Source organism: Cebus imitator, unplaced genomic scaffold (assembly GCF_001604975.1).
Source record: "Cebus imitator isolate Cc_AM_T3 unplaced genomic scaffold, Cebus_imitator-1.0 Scaffold101, whole genome shotgun sequence".
NCBI classification, from domain to species: domain Eukaryota; kingdom Metazoa; phylum Chordata; class Mammalia; order Primates; family Cebidae; genus Cebus; species Cebus imitator.
In genome coordinates this window covers 3304664-3312081 of record NW_016107416.1, presented here as the reverse complement: position 1 = coordinate 3312081, position 7418 = coordinate 3304664, and the positions used below count along the sequence as shown (strand labels likewise).

Below are 7418 nucleotides of genomic sequence, written 5' to 3'. Positions count from 1 at the left end.
ACACAGGATATAACGTTGTTTTGATGACTTTAGACTTTTACTTCTGTTTATAAAGACCTTTTTATTCTGTCACTGAAAAATAGTGGGTCACTACATGATGGGCTCATGGGAATTATTCTTTATTAATGGATATCAGAGTTGTGGAAAAGGGGTGCTTGAAATCCAGGAGAGATTAAAGGGGAGACAAAGCATTCTTAAGATAGAATAGGCTGGGAGCAGTGGCTCACACCTGTAATCCCAGCAATTGGGAGGCCAAAGCTGGTGGATCACTTGAGGCCAGGAGCTTGACACCAACCTGGCCAACCTGGTAAAACCCCATCTCCACTAAAAATACAAAAAATTAGCCAGGCATGGTGGCGGGTGCCTGTAATCCCAGCTACTAGGGAGGCTGAGGCAGGAGAATCACTAGAACACAGGACATGGAGGTTGCCATGATCCGAGATCATGCCACTGCACTCCAGCCAGGGTGACAGAAAGAAATCCACCTCAAACCACAAAAAAAAAAAAAAAAAAAAAAAAAGAATAAATGAAGTCTCTCACAGAGGAGAGATTTTCATAGGATGGGCACAGGTTGTATAGAAAAGACAATGGTAAGAAGTCTATTGAGGAATTGGGAAATGTCTGGATAAATGTTTAAAGAAGTTGTAAATATTAGGAATGTAACATTTGTGTGGGACATAAGGTAGCCCTCTGGAGCTTTTGGCAGACAGTGCTTGATTTATGTCAAGCTTCCTCCAAATCACTTCTAGGAACTTTGCAAAATCCATCCTACTTGCAAGCAACCAGCCAGCTGAGTATCTGGAGGAGGTTCCCTAAGCTAAGGGAAAGTCAAAACAACACTGCATGTTCTTAGCAGGACGGTAAGGCAACCAAAAGCCCCTTGGCAGCTCACGCTCTCTATGTCCCTCAAGGTTAAGTAATAGGGCACAAAAGGAGGTGGCTCCGTGGCAGGATTTCTGAGACTCATAACCACTCCTCTGCACTCTGCTTCAACTCCCAGGCCCTTTGCAGAGAAAGTTATTCCACCAGCATGACCAACTGCTCTCGTCTTCTGGTACTCAATGACTTCCTCAGATATTTTCCAGTAATTTTTTTCTTCTTTCTTGATAATCTAAGCTTTGCGTAACTATTCTAGCTGGGGGTTTTGTGTATGTGGGTTTTTTTTTTTTTTTTTTTTTTTTTTTTTTTTTTTTTTTTTTTTTTTTTTTTTTAAGATAACTTGTGGCTGGGCGTGGTGGCTCACGCCTGTAATCCCAGCACTTTGGGAGGCCAAGGTAGGTGTATCATGAGGTCAAGAGATTGAGACCATCCTGGCCAACATGCTGAAACCCTGTCTCTACTAAAAATACAAAAATTAGCTGGGCATGGTGGCACATGCCTCTGGTCCCAGCTACTCGAGAGGCTGAGGCAGAAGAATCACTTGAACCCAGGAGGCAGAGGTTGCAGTGAGCCGAGATTGGCCACTGCACTCTAGCCTGGCAACAGAGCAAGACTCCATCTCAAAAAAAAAGAAAAGATAACTTGTATTGCTTTTTATTCTGACTATAAAATTAAGACATATTTCATAGAGAATGTTTAGAAAAATTATAAACATTAAAACAAGATTCATCCATAATCTTACCACCCTAATATAAACACTGCTAATATTCTAGTCCACTGCCTTGCATCTGTTTGTCTATTAAGATTTTTACATATTTAATATCGTGTTTTACTTATAATTGTCAACAGATATGTACTATTATCTGTTATATCTTTAACATTTTCCCATGTCATTTAAGTATTCTTTATAAACATCATTTGTAATTGATGCATAATATTCCATTCTATAATTATATCACAAATTCTTTAACAAACCCCTGGTGTTGTTACCTTTTTTTCTTTGCTATTTTAAAGCGCTTTAGTCAAACTCTCTGATGACCTAGTTGTATGAGGAGGCAGGCTTCATGTCCCTCTCTCCTGATCTGATAAATGACAGATCAAAACTATTTCCTCTCCTGGTAGACCTTCTTTGTTCACAGCTCAACTTTCTCATAGACACAGTCTTTGTGAACCTCCCTAACACATCTTTCTGCCCTTTGGAGAAATTTGTCCTTAGAATGATTCACTCACACTTCTGAGCTGTATGTAAGTGACAAAACCATGCTCCAAGTCGTGGAGAAGTTTCATTTCTAAAATTCTACTCAACCATCCTGGCTCTGACCCTCCATCCAGTTAGGGGAACCCATGCCTTACCCAGGGCCTGATGTCTCTCTGGGGAAAATTTACAGTTGGCACTGTGACCTTTTCTAAAAGGTCATCCCTATTCCAGAGCCAACAGCCTTCCTAGATCTTAGAACAAGAGGCTCTGAGACTCATTATACAGGCTGAGAATAGATGCAGTAGAAACAAAGGTGCCCAATAGTTTTCTATGATCAACAACAAGAGGCTGAGGAGTAAGCTAATAACTGTCTTCAAGCATATTAAAGATGACTATATAGCATCTAGTTAATATTACACAAATAGTAGTAATCAGGTGAAACTTAGCTGAAAAGAAACAGTTTACTCATTTGGTCTAACTCCCTTATCCTGCAAACAAGGAAGCTGCAGCCCAGAGAGGTCAGTTGACTTAAATGAATTCATGAAACAATAATCAAGTATAATTGGCCTTATTATTTGACCAGCCATATTTGATTTTCATTCCATAGAATAAAAAGAAACACAAGCTTTGACAGTTGCCTTCCTTTGTTTTAACATGTATGACCGTAAAGAGGCAAATCCTTACACATTTGCTTGTGAAATCCAATGGCATTCACACATACCAAGGGTAAGAAATGACAGGGATAAAATAAGAACCTTAAGATCATCAATATACAGGACACTGAGACCCTACTACATTTTTAGTAAAAATAATAGCTAGCATTTCCATACCAAGAACTTTACATTCCAGATCTCATTTAATACACAATCTGTGAGGAAGATTATTATTATTATCCTATTTTACATATGAGAAAACTGATCTGAGAAAGGGTTAAGAATTATCAGAACAAAATAATGTCATTTTTCACAGAATTAGAAAAAGCAATCTTAAAACTCTTATGAAACCAAAAAGAGCCTGAATAGCCAAAGCAATCCTAAGTGAAAAGAACAAAGCTTGAGGCATCACATTACCTAACTTCAAATTAATGATAAGACTATAGTAACCAAAATAGCATGGTACTGGTATAAAAATAAGAAAAAAAAAAATAGATACATAGAACAATGGAACAGAACGAAAACAAAAAGATGATGCCACTTACCTACAACCAACTGATCTTCAACAAAGTCAACAAAAACATATGCTGGGGAAAGGACTCTCTATTCAATGAATGGTGCTGAGAAAATTGGCTAGCCATAGGCAGAAGAAAGAAACTGGGCACATACCTCCCACCATATATGAAAATTAACTCAATATGCATTAAAGCCCTAAATGTAAGACCTGAAACTATAAAAATCCCAGTTGCCTTTTTTTCAGTTGAACAGCTGACTCTGTCTCCCAGGTGTTCCAGTCGCCAGTGGAAATGACGCCCGGATTTGTGTGAGTTTTTGCATGGAGACCCGCTGCACTGGCTGAAACAGCTGTGCTGGAGACTCGTGGTGCATTTCCGGAAAAAAAGGCGGCTGAAACAGGGAGCCAGGTGATCTGGCTTGGCTGGTCCCACCCCCACAAAGATCAGCAATCTGAAACACTCTGGATTGAGGGTTTCACAGAAAGCATAGCTAGACCCAGGACAGTCCAGGTCTGTCAGGGGGAAGGGCAACACTGCCACTACCGAGGCAGCCTGCCATTACTGAGGCAGTCCACCATTACTGAGGCAGTCAGCCATTATTGAGGCAGTCTGCCATTACCGAGGCAGTCTGCCATTACAGAGACAGTCTGCCATTACAGAGGCAGATCACCATTACCGAGGCAGTTCTAACTATACCCCTATGAACAAAACTGCAAGGAAGTTCACACAGCAGCTGGGCAGAGCCCATGGCAGCTCAGCAACACCTCTGCTGACAGACTGTGACTAGGCTACCTCCTTGCTGGGCAGGGCATCTCTGAAAAAAGGCAGCAGAATGACAGAAACTTATAAAGCCCCACCTTCCCATGACAGAGCACCTGGGAAAAAAAGGTGGTTATGAGTTCTGCTGTAGCAGACTTAAACGTACCTGCCCAGCAACTCTGAATGGAATGGAGCTCACAGCTCAGCACTTGAGCTCCTATGAGGGACAGCCTGTCTCTGCAAGCAGCTCTCTGACCCCTGTATAACCAAAGAGACACCTCATAAAGGAGAGCTCAGGCTGACATCTGGTGGGTATCCTTCTGGGACAAAGATAACAGAAGAAGAAACTGGTTGCAACCCTTACTGTTCTACAGCTGCTGCAGGTGATCCCCAGGCAAGCAGGGTCTGAAGTGGACCTCCAGCAGTCCTACAGCAGGGGGGCCTGACTGTTAGAAGGAAAACTAAGAAACAGAAAGAAATAACTTCATCAGCAACAAAAAGGATGTCCACTCAGAAACACCATCTGAAAGTCACCAACCACAAAGACCACAGGTATATAAATCCACAAGGATGGGAAGAAACCAGTGCAAACAGGATTAAAATACCCAGAATCAGAATACCTCTCCTTCTCCAAGGAATCACAACTCCTCATCAGCAAGGGAACAAGGCTGGATGGAGAATGAGTCTGATGAATTGACAGAAACAGGCTTCAGAAGGTGGGTAATAACAAATTTCTCTGAGTTAAAAGATCATGTTTTAACCTAATGCAAAGAAACTAAGAACCTTGAAAAAAGGTTTGATGAAATGCTAATGAGCATAAACAGCTTCGAGAGAAATATAAACGAATTGATGGAGCTGAAAAACACAAGAACTTTGTGAAGCATACACAAGTTTCAATAGCCGAATCAACTAAGCAGAATAAAGGATATCACAGATTGAAGATCAACTCAATGAAATAAAATGAGAAGGGAATATTAGAGAAAAAAGAGTAAAAAGAAATGAGCAAAGCCTCCAAGAAATATGGGATTATGTGGAAAGACCTAATCTACATTCGATAGGTTTACCTGAATGTGACGGAGAGAATGAATCCAAGCTGGAAAGCACTCTTCAGGATATTATCCAGGAGAACTTCCCCAACCTAGCAAGGCAGGCCAACATTCAAGCCCAAGAAATACAGAGAACACCACAAAGATATTCCTCAAGAAGAGCAACCCCAAGGCACATAACCATCAGATTTACCAGGGTTGAAATGAAGGAAGAAATGCTAAAGGAAGCCAGAGAGAAAGGTCAGGTTACCCACAAAGGGAAGTCCATCAGACTCACAGCAGATCTCTCAGCAGAAACCCTATAAGCCAGGAGAGAGTGAGGCGAATGTTCAACATCCTTACAGAAAGGAACTGTCAACCTAGAATTTCATATTCAGCCAAACTAAGCTTCATAAGTGAAGGAGAAATAAAATCCTTGATGAACAAGCAATTGCTCAGATATTTCATCACCACCAGGCCTGCTTTACAAGAGCTCCTGAAAGAAGCACTAAACATAGAAAGGAGCAACTGGTACCAGCCACTCCAAAAACGTACCAAATGGTAAAGAACATCGACACAATGAAGAAACTGTGTCAACTAATGGGCAAAACAACCAGCTAGCATCAAAATGGTGGGATCAAATTCACATATAACAATATTAAGCTTAAATGTAAATGGACTAAATGCCCCAATCAAAACACACAGACTGGCAAATTGGATAAAAAGTCAAAACCCATCAATGTACTGTATCCAGGAAACCCATCTTACATGCAAGGATACACATAAGCTCAAAATAAAGGGATGGAGGAAGATTTACCAAGCAAATGGAGAGCAAAAAAAAGCAGGAGTTGCAATCCTAGTCTCTGATAAAATAGACTTTAAGCCAACAAAGATCAAAAGAGACAAAGCAGGACATTACATAATGGTAAAAGGATCAATGCAGCAGAGGAGCTAACAATCCTAAATATATACGTGCCCGATACAGGAGCACCCAGATACATAAAGCAAGTTCTTAATGACCTACAAAGAGACTTAGACTCCCACACAATAATAGTGGGAGACTTTAACACTCCACTGTCAATATTAGACAGATCAACCAGACAGAAAATTAACAAGGATATCCAGGACTTGAACTCAGACCTGGACCAAGCAAACATAATAGACATTTGCAGAGCTCTCCACCCCAAATCCACAGACTATACATTCTTCTCAGCACCACATCAAACTTACTCTAAAATTCACAACATAATTGGAAGTAAATCACTCCTCAGCAAATGTGAAAGAACGGAAATCATTACAAATAGTCTCTCAGACCACAGTGCAATCAAATTAGAACTCAGAATTCAGAAACTAACTCAGAATCACAAAACTTCATGGAAACTGAACAACTGGCTCTTGAATGTTGATTGGATAAACAATGAAATGAAGGCAGAAATAAAGATATTCTTGGAAACCAACGAGAAGAAAAACACAACTTACCAGAATCTCTGAGACACATTTAAAGCAGTGTCTAGAGGAAAATGTATAGCATTAAATGCCCACATGAGAAGCAAGGAAAGAGCTAAAATCAACACCCTATCATCAAAATTGAAAGAGCTAGAGGAGCAAGATCAAAAAAACTCAAAACCTAGCAGAAGACAAGAAATAACTAAGATCAGAGCAGAACTGAAAGAGATAGAGACACAAAACCCTTCAAAAAAAATCAATAAATGCAGGAGCTGGTTTTTTGAAAATATTAACAAAATACACAGACCACTAGACAGATTAATAAAAAAGAAAAGAGAGAAGAATCAAATAGATACAATAAAAAACTATAAAAGGGATATCACCACAGATTCCACAGAAATACAAACTACCATCAGAGATTACTACAAACAACTCTATGCACATAAACCAGTAAACCTGGAAGAAATGGACAAATTCCTGGACACTTACATCCTGCCAAGCCTAAACCAGGAAGAAGTCGAAACCCTGAATAGACCAACAACAAGGGCTGAAGTTGAGGCAGCAATTAATAGCTTACCAACCAAAAAAAGCCCATGTCCAGATCTGTTCACAGCTGAATTCTACCAGACATATAAAGAGGAGTTGGTACCACTCCTCCTGAAACTATTCCAAGCAATCCAAAAAGAGGGAATCCTTCTCAAATCATTTTATGAGACCAACATCATCCTGATACCAAAACCTGGCAGAGACTCAACAAGAAAAGAAAACTTCAGGCCAATATACATGATGAACATACATACAAAAATCTTCATTAAAATACTAGAAAACCAATTTTAAGAGCACATCAAAAAGCTTATCCATCACAATCAAGTAGGCTTCATCCCGGGGATGCAAGGCTGCTTCAACATACGTAAGTCTATAAATGTAATTCACCACATAAACA

The 7418-nt window shown here is 40.0% G+C and overlaps 1 pseudogene; it reads left to right on the top strand.

Moving 5' to 3' along the window:
• Window positions 1-2781: 2781 nt before the first annotated feature.
• The window catches only part of LOC108310053, an 11398-nt pseudogene continuing 6761 nt past the window's right edge, over window positions 2782-7418 (top strand).